Source organism: Zalophus californianus, chromosome 11 (genome assembly GCF_009762305.2).
Source record: "Zalophus californianus isolate mZalCal1 chromosome 11, mZalCal1.pri.v2, whole genome shotgun sequence".
In the NCBI taxonomy this organism is placed as follows: Eukaryota; Metazoa; Chordata; class Mammalia; order Carnivora; family Otariidae; genus Zalophus; species Zalophus californianus.
Window position 1 is genome coordinate 33430199 of NC_045605.1, and position 19653 is coordinate 33449851.

Consider the following 19653-nt stretch of genomic DNA (forward strand, 5'->3'; position numbering starts at 1 on the left):
GGGGTGCCTGGGTAGCTCGGTCGTTTAAGCATCCCACTCTTGATGTCAGCTCAGGTCGTGATCTCAGGGTCCTAAGATTGAGCTCCTTGTGGGGCTCCGCACTCAGCAGGGAGTCTGCTTCTCTTCCTCTCCTTTGCCCCCCACTCTCTCTCTCAATAAAATAAATAAATCTTAAAGAAAAAGGAACAGAAAAGGGAGCCTAAAATGAAGTCTTCAGATACTCAAATATCTAGTTTACAAAGAAGAAAGACTGACTATTAAAGTGGAAGGAAAGAGAGAGGGTGAAGGGAGCTGTTATGAGGATTACTGTGAGGAGATAATAAAATGTTGAATATGAGAGTACTCTATAAATATAATATGATATACATAAAAATTAACATTGCCTTCATTAAATAAAGAAGAGACATGTCAGAGGATCTGGAAGTGATAGTAAAGTTTTTCGGATAATGGATCAGAGATCTAAATCTAGCAAGGTGATATTTGCCAGTGATAAAAACAATCATGAGAAGAATATCAATCATTATTAAAAAAATAGATACAAGATGGGAAAAATGTACCTTAGCATAAGATCCTGAACAAATATTGTGAAGTAACCAAGAAACGTAAAGTAAACTTTGCAAAATGTCAGGAAATTAATTAGTGGGCAGGACACTCAAGCTCAGTTACAGCCAAGACCATCATGTCCTACCAATCTCCTTGTGAATCTCAACACAAGTAGTATAATCTCTCTGGGTCTCCATTTATTCAGATGTGAAATGGAGATAATTATAGTACCTACTTCCTGATGTTCTCAGTAGGAGTAATTAAGGTAATATTTACAAAGTGCTTATCACAATCCCCAGCACAGCGCTCAATATGTAGTAATCAAAATGATGGCCACCACTACAGTCAATCAGGATTCAAATCAGGTCCCTAACTCTGGGACATTTTGTGGCATTGTTATAGGAGTTCATGTATAAGTTGGAATATAAGACTTAAGAGAACATGTTCAAACCTGAAATACCTATGAAAATTTGATAAAATAATGAGTCATTTTAAAGTCAAATTTCACTTTTTTCTAATAACTATAAAATCTTACACCATAATTCTGAATATTTCTGTGACACACACAGACACAGAAATATTTTGTGTCTTCCCCTTACATGTCCTCATATATAATTACATTGATATAGGTATATGCCAATAACATGAGACTAAATGACCATTCAAGCTTCTCCATGTCTATCATTCTCCAATAAAGGATGGTACCCCAATATATAAGAAATAGTGTAGGTTTGGTAATAGACAGAACTGGCCTCAATGTCAAGTACTGTTGACATTGGTTGTACATTATATACAAGTTATTTGATTGATCTGAGACTTAGTGTTCTTCCCAATTGTCAGAGTAGATAATGTGCTCACCAAATATTTCACATTTTCTCTAATATTTCCAGCCCCATTTCCAGTTAACCAGATACAGTGGGCAATGATATTAACTGTAGAGTTTTCATTTCTAGGCTGAAGCAGAGAGAGATTAGGTATGAGTTTTAGTGTGAGATCTTTGTGTGTTCTCTTTCCCATTACTGCTAGTGTGGAGGCCTCCTCTAGAGAGAGTAAAACCACCAAATCCCAGAAGACTTAATATTTGAACTACCTCATGAGCAATAGCTGCTAAGTCTCCTAGACCATAGCAGAATTTTCTTGAGTAAGAAATAAACTTTTATTATTCTTAAATCACTTATTGATATGGCATATCTATGCTACCTTGACAAATGTACTTATCTATGAAAAAATGATGGTTCTCTGGGGTTGCTGTAAAGAGAGAGACAATGTACATAAATAGATCAGCAAAATGAGCATGTGCAAAAATAATAACTATGAATATTGTTATTAAGAAAAACACTTTTTGACTCATGTCAGGAGAATTGTCAAACTGTCTTTCATACAATGAAAAGAATATATTTGTCTTTCCAATACCACATTACAATATTCTCATCATAAGCATCATTTCAAACTTTCTAAGATAGCATTGATTCCAAAAAGATTATCTAGAATCAATTGTATCGAGTTTATTTTGATCTAAACCACATCACTTTCAAGCATGTTGACTACATGGTTGAGATTATATTCTTTGTTAAGAGATATACTAACTCTGGTCCTGACATTGAACATTTGATTCAATTTTAAATATTACATACCAAATATTCTCGATTACCAACTTTGCTGAAAAATGAGGAGTCATTTTCATTATGAAATTTATCATAATTGTCAAAACCACTTGCCTAGTATAAATAAGGTCATTGTAAACGTGTACACCATTTCCACAGCAATTTTGGGGCACCTGTTGTATAGGAACAGGCTTCTAAAAATGAGTAACAAAAACACAGCTGTTAAAGACATGTCACTTTATCTCTCCACTTATTATCAGTGGAGTTTAAAAAGTTCCTATTGGTAAAAACAAGGTATGAAAAATGATTCTAATTAGAGAAGTTGTGCCCTATGTTGAAATAAATGTGCCTTATGCTATTTCTTAACACAGACTTCAAAAGGTGTCAGAAACCTTGGATCATCATAAAGTCTTCCGAGCATAGCAGAGAAAATTGAAAGCTATGCATCTTACTTTCCATTTGGTAGCACCAGGGAATGGTTTAAATGATTTAACTTTACCTGCAATATACAATATACTGTGTACATTGTTTCATAAAACAAAACCTCCAAACAGCTCACTAGACTAAAGCAGATTTACTCTGCTAACTTAAGCATGGACTGTAGTCAGTTTCCATACATCATTTTAGAAATAGCAAAATATTTCCAAAAGAATGAATGTTATCTACTGTTTTATCAGTAATATGCTACATGACAAATAGGACAATGGCATTGCATCAAAATGTATTTTTTAAATTTTCTCCTAACACTGGAGAGGAAATCAAGACTGTGGAGCCAAATCACCATATACTCCTAATCTTGCTTCATTCATTACCTTCTTTAATGAGCTACTAAGAGGATAAAACAAGTCATTTTTCCCTTTGCCTAGCATTGTATATGTCTGGGTCTGGAACTTTATGATAGGTATGGCATTGAGCACATTATACCACTTGAATGTATAACAAACAATAGTAATAATGATAACGGTATCTTCTGACAAGTTCTATTTGATTTGCTTCCTTGTTTTCTGAAACAGACTTTCAGTTCTTTTAGTCTTATAAAACAGTAAAACACAGTATGTTTTAGGTAAGTTATAAAACAAAAGCATCCCTGTGCCATCAAGCATAGGGGGTATTTATAATCAATGTTCAAGTTTTGACCCCCTCCTTTTAAACATTCCTTCAAGAAACCATCTATTCCATCAGCCACATTTGTTAGTATCTATCAACTTGCCTGTGTATATTGAATTCACTTCATACTATTTTCTAATCTTAAGAATTATACAGGATGGAAAAGTCTCTTCTCTGTCTTTTTTTAATTTTTTTAAATTTTTTATTGTTATCTTCTCAGTGTCTTAAATATTATTATATCATTCTATTTAATAACGGCAGCCATTAAAGGTCAACTATTAGACTTGATGACTTTATCAAAACTTTAATTAAAGAATACCTGCCAGAAAAGATTAGAGTTTAACATGATACATTTCCACATATTAAATCAAAAGAAAAAATAAATATCTTTAATACCAAGTATATTATTATAGATGCGAATATAATCTGATTTACATTAAACAATATGATTATAATGGTAATGGAATCTGAAAGTCAAAGTATAATATGCACAAACACACACACCACACATTTTCTATTTTACCAAATAAATTTTAATTACAATTACAATCATTGACTTTCCTCTTCAACATCTTTTTTTAGCCTCCCCTTCACCTGCCTGTTCTAAATAAAACTTTGTTTTCCCCACAGAACCATGCTTTACCTATTGCATTCTCAAGCGGTCATGTTTCCTCTGCAACATTCTTCAAAGCACTGGGCTGAGGGTTGAGGTAAATGCCCCCTTTGCTCCTTATTGCTGCTTCCATAACTTTCACCTCTGATCCTCTCTAAAAAGCCCCAGATTTGAATAAAGATCAAACCACCAATTTATACCACATACTAAACTTATTTCTGGTAGTCATTTATAACTCTGGAATCATTACCTTCATTCTTTGGATATTCAACATCTAGCTACTGCCTCTTCCCTCCCGTGGGAATCTGGATATCCTTGGTGATATGACTATCAAGACAGTGATCATTGTGACAAACCCCCCTTTTTAAGATTTTATTTATTTATTTGACAGAGAGAGAGAACAAGCAGGTGGAGCAGCAGAAGGAGAGGGAAAATCAGGCTCCCTACTGAGCAAAAAGCTGGATATGGGGCTCGATCCCAGGACCCTAGGATCATGACCAGAACTGAAGGCAGATGCTTAACCATCTGAGCCACCCAGTCATCCTCGTTGTGATACACTTAGCCCTCAGTCCCATAACCTCCTTTACTCTAATGTTTTAGCCGGCTATCTATTGATGCTAGCAACTTTCCACTCTCCCTCTCCCTCTCCTGTTCTCATTCTGCCCATGGCAAACTTAGATAATATGGCTCTTTGTACAAATTCTCCCTTGGATACATTCTCAATGTATTCCTTCCTTCTTCCCTCTACTGAACCTCATCTCTTGTAAAATCTTCTACCCGGTTACTGTTTTCTGCATCTGTGCAAGCTGATGGTATCTAGAAACAAACCATAGAGACCCCAAATCCTATATCCATCTTTTATTGTATATCCCTTGATTTTCCTTCCAAATTTGCTCCCTCTGCTTATGTTTTTTTTTTTTTTTCCCCAGGAGGGAAATAAATGACACATATTATTTTTGAGCTTCTCAGACTAAAATCCTTGTGAGCACCCTTGACTTCCTTCTATCTATCATACCCCAAATCATATATCCAGACTTATACTACATTTTACCACTGCCATCATCACCTCTCCCAGCCTCAATCCACCTTCACTTGTATTAAGTAATGCAATAGTCTTTTAGCATGCTCTTTTGTCCCACTACAATGTATTTTCCATGCTGCAGCCAGATTGATCCTTTAAAGTCTATACCAGAACATGTCTGTCTTCTGCTTAATTACTCCAAAGCTTCAATCTCACTCAGACCAAAAGTCTTTTAAATGGTCTAAAGGACACTACCTGACCTGATACTCTCATCCACACACACCCTGGTCCTAGTCACTGTTCCCTTATTACCTGTCTTAGCTCCATATCTAACCTTGCTACTCAGAGTGTGTTCTGACTAGCAGTACTGGCATCACCAGGGAGCTTGTTATGATGTTCTCAATCAGACCCCACAACACATCCATTAAAAAAGGATCTGCATTCGGAAGAATGAAGGGGGGAAATCAGAGAGGGAGATGAACCATGAGAGACTATGGACTCTAAGAAACAAACTGAGGGTTCTAGAGGGACGGTGATAGGGGGATGTATTAGCCTGGTGATGAGTATTAAAGAGGCATGTACTGCATAGAGCACTGGGTGTTACATGCAAACAATGAATCATGGAACACTACATCAAAAAAATAAAAAAAAATAAAAACAAGCAAGCAAAAAAAAAAAAGAGAGAGAGAGAGAGAATCTGCATTTTAATAAGATCACCAAATAGGAGCACATGGATGGCTCAATCAGTTAAACATCTGACTCTTGGTTTTGGCCCAGGTCATGATCTCAGGGTCATGGGATTGAGCCCTGTCTTAGGCTCCAAGCTCAGTGTGGAGCCTGCTTGAAATTCTCTCTCTCTCTCTAAAATAAAATAAATAGGGGTGCCTGGGTGGCTCAGTCGTTAAACATCTGCCTTTGACTCAGGTCATGATCCCAGCGTCCTGGGATCGAGCCCCATGTCTGGCTCACTGCTCCACGGGAAGTCTGCTTCTCCCTCCTCCACTCCCCCGTGCTTGTGTTCTCAGTCAAATAAATAAATAAAATCTTTTAAAATAAATAAATAAATAAAATAAATAAAATCTTGAAAAAAATTAAAATATCACCAAATCACCAGATAATTTGTACATTCAAGTTTGAAAAGCATGGATTTAAGTATTAATTGTGTAAGGACAAATACCAATGAAAAATAAGAGGCTTAATCCCCCCTTATTGAAAATAAGGGAAGAGATTTCTTTCTCCTCATTTTTTGTTAGAACATTTACCTTAGAAAACTTGAAAATGTGAGTACTGTCTCTGACTCTTTGAAATACCAATGAGGGGTCTGGGTGGCTCAGTCAGTTAAATGATCAACTCTTGGTTTCGCCTCAGGTCATGATCTCACAGTCATGAGATCGAACCCTGGATTAGTCTCCACACTCAGTTGTGCAGTCGTGGAGTCCAGCTCAAAATTTCTTTCCCTCTCCCCCACCCTCTCCCTCAAATAAAGAAATAAAGAAAAACTTAAAAAAATACAAAAGAAATGCCTATGAATCTTTTAGAAACTAAAGAAGACACATCAGCTTTGTGACCAAGGACTATCCTTCTCAAGGACCTGGGAACCATCTCTTTGAAATATAAATATCAAGGAATATAGTCCCCTTAACTCCCAGTTTCTGTGGAAGAGAAGGAGCCTAACTTCAGTAGACATCTTGTTCCAAGTTCCAAAACTACCCACTGTCATAAAAATAGAGATTTGATTTTCCTCTGCATAAAACCAATAAGCTAACACAGATGGTCACTGACATTACTAGTAAGAATGAACTATGTACAACAAAAGGTGCTGCCAAGTCCTTTTACATGAGGGCTAATTATTGTTTATCTTGAAAACTTATTATATAATGAGTTGTATTTGTTGGCTATAAGTCGTGGTGTTCCTTTCTGTCTTTGCTATATCCTTGCTGACTACCCACAATGCAAAATCACATTCTAGTTTAATGCTTACTCAATAATAAAAATTGTTTTCTCTCTCTACTGTCTTTATGGGAGTTACTTTCTGAGTTGGGAAAAGATTTTCTTTTTAATTGTATTTTATCAAAATTTGCACGTCCTAACTTGGACGTTTAGGGGGATTCACTCATTAACCTCCAAAAATCTAAAACTTATCCTTTGCTCACACTATTCTGACACACACCAGCATCCTTTAAGTTCCTTAAACATTCAAAATACTTTAAACTGTTTTCTCTGCATGCAAACTCGTCCCCAAGATGAGTCTTACTTACTTAAAAAGATTGTCATTCATCAAAGATTTCTTCTTCAGTGTTCTATTTATAAAAACCTTCTCCATTCCCTTTGTTGCTAAAATCTCTCTGCTCCTGAATAAAGTAATATAAATATATTTTGTCTTGTTTTCAATCACCAGAATGTAAACTCTGTTAGGACAGAAATATTCTTTATTGTGTTTCCGTCCTCTGTGTGCAATAAATATTTGTAAACTTAATTACAGAATAAATTGTCATGCATATGAATGTGTTAATGATCCTAATCAAATGCGTAAAAAACATTCAGATTTTCACTTCAAAAAATAAAGCTATCAAACTAATTAACCTAGATTGTATATTATGGTGATTTTAATGACTTCTACTATTCAAATTATTACTGCAGAGTAAAATATTATAAACAAATTCAATCTCTTTTTTCTTCTCCTTTCAAATCTCTGTTCATGATTCTTCCATCTGTCTCCTATCCTACTGGAGATTTCCACCTCTCACTGTCTTGAGTGGTCTGATGACCTCAATCAAAAGACAATTACCTAGTGAGGGTAGAAGGTAATTATTCCTATCAAGTAAAGATTGAACACACCTGAATAGGCAGCTGCAGTTCTTTTCAGGACAACATCATTACCACAAAATTTGACTCTGGAAATTTGTGAAGCATGTAAAATCTAAATTGTTGATTTATTGCAAGATTTGTAGGACAGCTATTCTTCCCACTGAAAGCTATGCCTCTAAAAGGCAGAGTAAATAAGGGAGTAAATTGGATTTGGAGTAAGCAGAAGATTTACTCAAATTTCTAAATTAGACTTGCAAAGCAAAGTGCATTTAGGTTAATTCCCTGGACTAAGTAAATCTTATAGAAATTTCACCAAAATATGTATTTATAAAGCTCATAAAATCCTGAAACATGCAATGCACTATCACCCAGAAATGAGAAAAAGTCAGTCATAAAAATGGCAAATGATTTTCATACCTCAACATTGTCATAAGTTAATGCCATACAACATAATGCACATTATTTAGAAATTTAAATGTTCTAGAATTTTTTATATGAAATCAGTTCCATTTGCGGAGTTTCTAAGGTAGCTACTTGCAACAAGGAGGAAAAGAAGATGCTTTTGCTCCTGAATTCTGTTCCTGTTCCGACAGCTTCCTTTACCATAATGATATATGAAATACAGTCTTCTTCCCAGCTCCCTTCGTAGCTTCTTTAAGTGAAACCAGAATATTGGTCATTGAGTTAATGTCAGAATTATTCACTATTAGAAACTGTGGTCTAGGGATGCCTGGGTGGCTCAGTCGGTTAAGCATCTGCGTTCGGCTCAGGTCGTGATCCCAGGGTCATGGGATTGAGAGCTCTGCATCGGGCTCCCTGTTCAGCTGGGAGCCTGCTTCTCCCTCTCCCACTCCCCCTGCTTGTGTTCCATCTCTCACTGTCTCTCTCTGTCAAATAAATTAATAAAATCTTAAAAGAAAAACCTCTGTTCTGATTATTTATTTCATTTCTGTTCCTCAATACCACATAAACTCTGTCAAGGGATCTGAGGTATTTAGTTCACCTCAACATCCCCAGGGCTTGAAACAGTGCCTAACACATAGTAGGCATGCTTTAAACATTAATTAGAAGAAAAACTTAAATGAATAATATACAGCTGGGTTCATACCCTGACTGTAAAAGAAAGTTCTTATATTGCTTTTGAGTGCTCTTTCATATAGAAGAGTATTTGTGATGAAAACAATCAATTATAATTTTCAGTCGATAAAGGAGGGAGGTAAGAAAGAATAAGAAGGAGGGATCCATGCTTCCCAGAAGCTACATTTCTATAACAGCGCAACTGGGGAGCAGTGCTTACCTTTAAATGGAAATGAAATGGCAAAAATACTGAGAATTGCCCAAGTTCTAGGTCACCATGAGGGTAAAATCCAAGTTGGAAATTAAAAATACTATCAGAATTTTATTTTAAATATTTTATTTATTTGTCAGAGAGAGAGAGAGCACAAGCAGGAAGAACAGCAGGCAGAGAAACAGGCTCCCCGCTGAGCAAGGAGCCCGACATGGGGCTATATCTCAGGGCCCTGGGATCAAGACCTGAGCTGAAGTCAGAGGCTTAACTGACTAAGCCACCCAGGCATCCCCAGAATTTTATTTTAAATGGAAAAAAGCTCAGTCTTGCCTATATTTTCTTATGTAACTATAATACCTGACAATTACCAGTTAAATAGCAATTTCTTTTAAGCTGATTTGATTGACTGCTTTAAACATGTTGGACATTTAACAATATGTACTTTTTCATCATTATCTTATTTAATCCTCTTCATAACTCAATTACGTGAGCATTATTGCACCCCTTTTCAGACAAGGATTCTCAGGCTAAGTAAGGTTCTATACATTGTTCAAGTTCTGGAATTGCCAGGATTTAAATTCTAGAAGCTTGCACTTTTTATTACAACACTAGAGTCTTTTGAAGGCTGTGGCAGCAAGCATGTGACCTACTATGAAATATTACCATTAATATTTAAATGCATCACTTTGCACTTACTTCTAGCTACAATTTCTAAAATCTCAATGTATGCACACTGAAAATAAATATATTTATCCAAACTGTGACACACACTTGATAAAAACTTCTGGGAACAGTCTTTTCCATATATTTTTAACTTACTTTTAGCAGTGCACACATTTTCCTTGCATCTTGTATTTACCTTATTCAACCTGCTCTATTTTAATTATCTGTGTCCTTTATTACAGTTGGGGTGTCTTTGGGCAGAGACTCCATTTTGCTCACTACCACATACCCAGTGAAAATCACTATGCTTGGTGCATAGGATTTGCTGAATATTTATTGGATTAATAAAATTAACTAACAAGTGTCTATGAGTTATGCAAAGGGGTATAAGAATAATAAGAACAATAAAAATTTATGTACCTGCTTAATTGTCAAGAGAAATACCATAATAGAAAGATCCTAAAACAAGAATGACCAGCCCACTGCCAAATTAAATTTTCCCCAAAACTTGCATCACTTTCTGTAACCTCCCCTCATTCTACACCCACTGCACAACCTAATGTACTATAAGTAAAATATATGATTTATAGACTAGGCATGATACATACCATTTATTAGCTATAGTCCATATAATTCTGCTTTGGTATTGTCCCTAATTTCATTGCTGTCAGACTCTGTATTTAACACTCCCAGCCCTAATAAGCTAACAACCAATTAGCCCTTCTAGGCACAACAGGGTTTCAACATCCATTTGGAGTTAGAGGATAAAAGTGGAAGCAACCACTTAACCCAGAAATGAAGAATTGCAATAATTTGTATAATAATTTTTAATGATATAAAATATTTTTTCAACTTCTGAAAAATTCAGTTTGCTTCATTACCCTTTTGACCAACCAACAAGCATATCCTAAGCTATAGAAAATGAGTGAGACCCCCACATAAAGTAACATGGTCTTTTCACATCTCCAGAGGATGCAATTCATTTTGCCTTCAGTTTCAGGAGCATCCCTGAGGCTGTGCAGCGCAGCTGCCCTAATGTAGAAGGTGATGGTGCATGATCTCTAGTCTCTGTGTAGTTGATAAGATTTTCTGAGAATCAGAAGATGGGAAATGGAAACAAACTTTGTTTCTCTTTGATGCTTGCTTGGTGGCAGGCATTGTTTTATGTAGACACTCTGTATTCCTTATCATGTATAATCTTCACACATTATGGTTGAAGGAAACAAGTTTTGGAAGGAATATATAAATTGCCATGGATAGCTAAGTGGCAAAGCATATGTTAACCTATGTGATTCATCTGCCTCCATAGCCTAAAATATTCCGTAATTCATATAGGTAATTTTGGAACCCTTAAAAGGCTTACATATCACGCACTTGGGTGTGAACTTTGTCTGAAGGTGATAAAGAGACATAAGAAGGTTTATTCAGGATCATAACATGATTTTATAGATATTTTAGAGAAATAACTTGCAAGAATAAGTAAAATAGATATTGGGTAAAATTTACTGGAAAGGCCAAAGAGTCTCAAAATGCCCACCAATTATACTACTGTCTTAGAAAGAAAGAAACCCTAAGGAATTATTTCTGAAGACAGGTGATGTGGCTTCCAAAACCAAGTGTATCAAGTTAGTCTCAATAATCAGTAATTGTATCAAAGCTTCCAATAGGAAAATAAACTTTGGCTGAAGAACAAATAATTCAATCAAATGTTGTCTACCTGGGAAATGCAGGAGTGAGAGAGAGACAGAAAAGCAGAGATACCTGAATGGGAAAGTGTTAGGTAGAAGCTAGACAGGAGCAGAGGAAAGAACACCCCAAGGAAGACTCCCAATCCTTGAAGGGGAATGATAGGGACACGAGCTGGAGGCAAGGACAATGATAAATAAGCTACATATTAAAAGTCTCGGGACAACACAACATCCTGCCTTTGTGGCTTCTAAGACCTTGGAGCTGACAAATCCGAGAGACACAGGTGCAGAACAAGTGCTCTCCTCTTCCACCTCTGTCCCAGGGTAACCCCTAGACTGATTATAATACATTTGCTTTGCTGTTTAGCCTTGCTCAGTAGAGGAAGGCTGCCAGGAGTGTTCTGGTACAAACCTTGTAGGGTCAAAAACTCTCCCTTTCAACCTGTAGGAATTCCCCCAAGTGATTGCAGGCAGCCTCCATTACAGACCACCCCACTGTCCATCACAGTTCCTTCCAGCCCCCAAAAAGACTAGAGAACTATCCATTCCCAAAACAAACTAAGGCTGATTCCACCTCCTGGAACCTGCCTGTTCTCCCACTAGAAGAGTGTACTTTCCCTTTAATAAACTGCTTTGTGCTTGCTACTTTCCTTCTGGCTGTTTTATTTGGCATGGATCCCCATGTAAATCTTCTGTGGGGTATCCAAGGACTGAGACCTCCATTCACACAACATCCGGATTCTCCCACCAGTAACATAAGCATTAGAAGAATGTCCCAGCCCCCAGAACTATTCAAATACCAGCAAAATGATCATTGCATCTTTCCTTAGGACTGCTAGCATATGTCTCTTCCTCTAAACCTGACATTAGTGCAAGCTTTCTGACATGCATTGTAAGATTTATATTTTAGGAGGCCATTAGGAGAAGGGAGGGGAATATTAGAAAATCTTCCATAGTGCTATATTTGTTACCCTGTGAGAAAGTGAAGACACGCAAATGATCTTTTCCATTCATAGCTGGTAAACAGTTGCAGTATGTATCACCACTTTAGACACCACATCTGAGCTTTTAACACAATTCCTTTTTCCAGATCTTTAATGGCTTGATGTCAATTTGGGATTATTTTTTCTTGCCTATGGACTTAGCTAAACAAACACACAAGCAAGCAAACAAACAAACCAAACCAAACCAAACAAATAAAAACACTCTTCACAAAATTCCCTTTCTGTAAGACTAGCTCCACACATTTTAAAGTTGTTTCCAGATTCATTCTTTAATATTTTTCTTTTTATTCAGAAACTAGAAACTATTTATTTTGAGCAATGTCTTCATTCAGATAGGCTTCTTTCAATGCTTTTCCCTAATATTCTGGTCGAAGTCATATAGAAATTGCAAGTGTAATCTTGGATTAACCTTTTCAAGACTGACTTTTCTAGCAGTATCATAACCATCAGGAATACAAGAGCAGGGCATCAGATACTTTAAAAATTCTGAATAATTTAATCTTTAAATTACTACTGTGACCAAAGGTATATTTTCATAAATCTAAAAAAATATATTGCTATATCAGCAAAACAAAGTTTACAAAAGTAACTTCTCAGAGATCACAGTTTAAACACAAAAGTTTTCTACTGATATCACAAATAAATACTACTCATCTTACTTGTTTAAATGTGTCATTTTACCAAAATTGAAATAAGGTCTATTAGGTCTAGCAATACCTACACATGTTATAGATATTCACAGAATATGATTAATAATTGTATTTTTTGAAAATTAAGAGCAATCAATGAAATTCCATTTGTGGTACTATGAATCTGCAAAAGAATGGAAATGAAGAGTTGTTCCCTTCAGAGTACTTATATTCTTCAACTAAACTTTTATCTTCCTAGATGATAATAAAACTTAATATAAAATGGTGGGAACAATTGAGCAATTCAACACAACAGTAGGAATAACAAAGATTATTACACAATTACAAATAAAATATACTTTAACTCTTAATGAAATACTTTCTATGCATTTCTAGAAAAAAACATTACTGTTGAGTTATATTGTGGGTAGTGTTTTTTGGATAATAAATGTAGATGGACATATTCACTCATTGTTATTATTATTGTATATTTATAATTCCTACCTTGGATATAACCACTGGTTAATAAAAAAATGTATTTTAACACTATGTTCTTTCAACAAATCAAGCTTTGCCTGCCAAACTTATACATGTGTTTAATCACTTTGCATATTATGATTCTAAAGTTAGACCAGGTCTAATTTATATACAAATGACTTACTGAAAAAAATAGAAATGTATAAACCTAATCAAGCTACTATTTGATATATTAGACCATTTTTTTTGACTTGGAAGAACTGTAATTATATTTTTAAAGAAAATTCATCAAACATTTTCTCTCTAAGGCAATAGAATTTAAATACACATTTGTTGTTAGATTCTAGGTTGGATACATAGATGACTAGGTCAGTCACTGCCTCTTCCAATTTAAAGTCTAGTGAGCCATATTTTCAATAAAATGTGAGTACAATACAGGACTAATAGAATGTTCCTTTTTCATGCAAACGAACTTATAAATAATATTATCTGTAATCACCAATGTGCTGGTGATTAGGTTCTCCAAAAAAAGGAGAAAAAATAAAGTCCTGATTTATTGCATTTTCCAGTCTTCATGGTAAAGCTATGGCCACCATGGTTGATTTCAAGCTACCAATGTGTTGTCATTGAACTTGGAGTTGGAAAAGATGCTCACAGAAATGTGAAATCAGACATGCACTTGTTCCAATACACCATTGTCTGTTCTGTATTGCATGACTTTGTTTTATTGGAACTTAGGTTTTTGAAAAAAAACAACCATTACTGACAAAAACACCAGCAGGATTAATTGATTTTTTAAGTTTGGGCAAATCACTCAGCTTTGATGGATCTCAGTTTCTTACTTTATAATATTCTTTTGATGCCCCATACCAATTTAAAATGTTGAAGAATTATGTAACTGCCAATAATGGGAAGGACTGATTGCACAACTATTTGTTAACTAGTTAACATATCAGTGGTGGTGCCAGGTATCACAGAATTTATTTTTTCCATGCCTTGTTGACACAACCCATGAGTGCAAATATTTTGAGAATTACAAAGTTGAATTATGAACTCTATTTGAATTTTTGAAAAATATTATAGTTCAGACATTTGTAACACTGAGTCAAAGGCAATTAAAACCACTGACATTACCATCTTCTAACAGCTTCCTTTCTCTGTTAAGAAATAAAATTAAATATCTTTAATCTGGTTACTCCTTAGATTGCCTACCATTTTTTCATCTTTCGTTCCACTCCAGACACAAAGGCCCCTTGCCATTCCTTGAGAACATCACATTTCCTCCAGTCTCAGGATTTTGGACATCCCTCTTCCTGACAAAGTTACTTTTTGTCACACACGTACACACTGTCTCTCTCTCTCTCTCTCTCTCTTTTAGTGGGGTAGAGGAAGAGCATCACCTGTATGCACTCAGCTGAACCCTTTCTAAAGGGTATAGTCAGTCAATTTAAATTTAATATATTGACACAGTGACATCAGTACTACTCTGTGAGTATTTTTTATTATTCTTTTAGTGTTTATTCAGCTGGAGCTAATGCATTATAAGACATAGCTGGAAAGAAAGATAATATGTAACAGCTTTTCTGGTCCATGGTGAGAAAGAAGGAGGCAGAATTTGTCTTCAAAAGTCAACTAATTAACACTGACATACTTGGGATCACTAAAACTCCTTTTCTTTTGTATCTATTTGTTGAGTAAACAGATAACCAGTTATTTGTATTGAATTTGTTTTCTAGCTCAACAGACTGGTTTTTGGCTACCCATCAGTAGATTTGTGAAAGATGTGTTGACATTTAATTTATCATAGCCAAAATCAATTTATTCCAGACAGAAAAATTGGTTTTGGCAGAGGAGGTTGAGATTATAAATATAAGTATTTTTCCTTACACATGGAGAAGTCTCTTACAGTGTTACTTTTACCAACCCTATAAACATTTTATAAGAGAGTCATAGATTATACATAGATTTTTTTTTCATTTTTTTATTATGTTATGTTAATCACTGATTTAATTGTCAGGACAATAAAGATTTATGAGAAAAAATAAACTTCAAAAAGAAAGATAATTTTTGGTGGCTTCAAAATACCATTACTTATATTTTATCCTTGCTGAATGCCATAGTAATAATTTGTCATGTTATCAGTTACCCTTTGTCACACCAGGATATTTGTGACTATCTTCTTTTGGGTTTGGTTTTCTGTTGTGCATTAGTCTTCCTTTTCCTTGCTTTGTTTAAAGTTATGCCTACCCCATTAATATTTGACTCTAGATATTTTCTCCAGGATGCTTTGATGCAGATTAATTTGCCTGCAGAGAAATAGCAGAGGCAAATGCCTCTCTGACTTCTGAATTCTCACTTTAAATAACAGTGAAATTAAGTTAACAAGGTGCAAACAGATAAGTTATGTCATTGGTCTTGGAATCCATCTGCTACTGTACTTATAATAAAGTAAGTCATAAGGTCAAATGTGCAATTTGTTATTGATGTCTGTTTGCTGATTTAGTTAATAAAAAATTAAATTAATTATCTTGTTTTGATTACTTGTTGATAATTTTCTAATTCAAATTTAAACATAGTGTTTTATCTACAGAAAAGGGCAACAATAATACAGACTAATTTATGGGTTAAAACAATCACATAATATCAATTATTCTGTAAAGGGAAAATTTGATGGAGAATGTAGTATTATGTTTTACTGAAGACCAGGATTGTGTTCATGCTGACTCTGCATCTGGTGACCTTGGAAATTTTATATGATCTCTTCAAGGTTCAGTATCTTCCTCTGTAAAATGGAAATAAAATAGCATCTGTGTCATAGAGTCACTGTGAAGATTGTGTGAAATAAACTATGAAAAAATTTTAGCACAGTAGCTGGCTTAATATCCTTGTCTAAGGATCTAGAACCTGGGCAAGGGCAAACATTCTAATTTCCTGGGCTCTAACCTACAGAAATAGGGGTAATTTAAAATAGAAATATTTAAATACAAGGAGTCTCCGGGGTGGTATTTCTCCTTGAGCTCATCTCCAAGCCACAACAAAAGCCTGAGAAGTATACTGAATCCTCTTCCTACTTATTTGATCTTGGCTTCTCCAATCAAACAATATAGCTATATATTGTGAATATATTCACAGTTAGGAAAAAATTCAGCTATGTAAAATTTAGAGACAATATAGAAATAAATATATATTACTAAATCAGATTTATTGAAATTTTAACATGTATTATTATATAAAACATACTGCTTAAGTGTAATAGAATTCATTAAGGATAATGAAAGGGAAGACTTATTAAAGTTTTGATAATCTCTGTAGGATGCATAGCTCAATATCTAGAATTATATTTGGGCAAACTGCTTGCTTTCCATTACTGCATACTGTGGTTTGGAAAATTCTAAGATTAGGTTGTTAAAGGAGAGTGCATAAAATTGCTGATTCATTACTTTTCTAATAATAAACTATGACAAGTAACTATAAATGATTATCAAGGAATAGAATGAGCAATAGCTATAATGAACACAGAGGGGATACATTTCCAAAATAGCATGTGCCATATGTACGCACAAAACCAATTATGCAAGTAATGTACACATCACTCATGCCATGTTTTGCAAATCAGCAAACTTTTTAAAGTTCTTTCTAATGAGAAGTTTGCTGATTGTTGCCCAGGGAAAATTAAGGAGGATCTGAGTAGTACTTTCTGGAGAAAATTACAGCTGGTTTTGGGTTTCTTTCCTTTAATCATCAAGAAAAATATTCATAAAGAAATTACATTTAGAAACCTTACCTCCATAGTTTAGACTCGCATCAGGCATCTAGTATATTAATTAAAGCACTCTTTCATGGCTCCAGCAACCTAGATCTAGCTTGCCAGCCTTTCATGAAGAAAAGGTAAGGCATATTCATTTTACTTCTCAAGATGATTTTTTGTTGTTTTCACCTATCGCCTTAACTGTGCCAGTTCTGTAAACTCTGAGGGAATTTCCCAAGTTTTTATAAATTGGGACAAATAACAAAAGGCCACATAGTTTGTGGATTGAAGTTTTAGCTGTCTCACTTTCTAGCTAGAAAACTCTAAGATACAACCAAAGCAGAATTTATTACTTCTTCCTATAATCCACCACGTATATATAACTTTAACAAGACATTTATCTCCCTTTTTGTTGTTATCTGCTTATAAATATGTTTTGTCAATGAGGCCTTGATCAAGGATGTAACTTTATTATGATATCCCTAGCACAACACCTTATAACTTATAGGAACTTAATAAATGTTTGATGAGTGAATAAGACTCCTTTATCATAAGGAAATATATATTACTATGAAGTTATCTTCTTAGAGTTACATGAGATATGAAAGCACCCAACACAGGGCTTGGAATATAGTGAGTCCTCAATAAGTGATAGCGAACTATCTTATTTTTTTAAATTTAAATGTTTATTAAATCATTTACAAAAATCATAGTAAGCCTAATATGCAATAACATGAGGATATTTTTATGAAAAATAATTACATTTTCGGAGGGCGGGGCGCGCGGTCCACGCTCTGCCCCTCGAGCCGCGCGCCTTCCTGCGGGTGCGGTTCTAAAGAATGCCGGCAAAGACGCACAAAGTTTGGTAACTTCCACAACTCTTGGCAAGACTTCATAAAGGCAAGAACTGTGTTTGCCCTGGTAATAGCTCTACCTCACTGCTAGAGTCTAAGCTTCCCAAAGATGGAGACTTATTTTGTTCACAGGGCCTACTTAAAGAGACCCACAGATTCCAGTTGAGATCACCGTGGCAGCCAGACTCTTCCTTCCTCACGAGGAGCAGTAGCTCTTACCAACAGCAACACTTGACAGAACCTGTGTTTTGGAAAAGGACCGATGGCTTCGAGCCTAGGTTGGAGAGCATGTGCACCATTTCCCATGAACCATTGTGGTGTCTTTCTGAAAGCTGTGAGAAGCAGTGGTCTTTCATTTTTTTCCCTGGGGCCGTTCCCCCTGGAGAGGAAGTGGAAGATTTTGGACCCTGAGATGAAAGCTATCCTGGAGGAGAACACTGAAGTCACCAGCAGTGGCAGCCTCACCCCTGAAATCCAGTTGTGGCTTCTGACGCCCAGATGCAAGTTCTGGTGGCAAAAAGCTGACCTGTGGCGGTACAGTGAACCTTACTGGGCAATCTACTGGCCAGGAGGCCAGGCCCTGTCTAGATATCTTTTGGATAATCCTGATGTTATGAGGGGAATCTGTGTTAGATTTTGGGAGTGGATGTGGAACCATGGCTAGAGCTGCCAAGATGAGCAGGGCATCAAGAATCTTGGCCAATGACATAGACCCTATTGCAGGAATGGCTATCACACTGAATTGTGAGTTGAACCAACTGGATCCTTTTCCCATTTTAACCAAAAACATTTTGGATTTGGAACAAGATATGTGGGACCTTGTTGTGCGTGGAGATATGTTTTATGATGAAGACCTTGCAGACAGTCTTCATCAATCGATGAAGAATTGCTTTTGGACCCACAGAACTCGAGTCCTGATTGGTGACCCTGTATGACCCCAGTTCAGTGGACATAGCATTCAACATCAACTGCACAAAGTGGTAGAATATTCACTTCCAGAGCCTACCAGGAGGGAAAACAATGGATTGACAACAAGCACAGTATGGGATTATCAGCCTTGAGTTGTCCAAGTGCTTCCAAGTGTGAATATAGCTATGTTTGAGTTTAACCCTAAAAGACCCTCCAATTTAAAGCATGTAGTATCTTGTTTCAAAAATCTGAAGTCTTAAAGTTTTGTCAGCCTTTGTCATGTTACTTGTCCTGCATTATGCCAAATATACAAATCTCTACCTGCAGTTTTCTAGTTTTGCTGCTGTAGGAATAGAATTCTAAAAGGCAACACCAAAACGATAGCAACATGTAATTTAAGTAGTGGAGAGGAATGAGACAGAAAATGAGAAAGTGAAGTCTGTTTCTGTAGTTGAGGGCAACTTTATGATGGATCTTCAAATTAGACACAATACAAAATATAGAAGAGTACTGTATTTCAAAAAATGACCTGTAAAGATGAGAGCTGAATTTAGTGTGGTACAGAGTACATGGGCATTGGAGTCAGGCAACTCTGTCACTTTCGAGTTGGGACTTTAGGCTCTTTAAGCTCTCTGAGCTTTAATTTCCTAATCTATAAAATTGTAACAACCTTAATAAACCTCACCTCAAGGCTATT

The 19653-nt window shown here is 35.7% G+C and overlaps 1 protein-coding gene and 1 pseudogene across 1 annotated transcript in view; one reads left to right on the top strand and one right to left on the bottom strand.

Annotated features, from left to right (window-relative positions):
* CNTN5 (contactin 5) overlaps positions 1-19653 on the bottom strand; it is a 1400310-nt gene that overhangs the window by 938523 nt on the left and 442134 nt on the right. The gene's annotated exons all lie outside the window — the stretch shown is intronic.
* Positions 18310-19108, top strand: LOC113915410 (annotated as a pseudogene).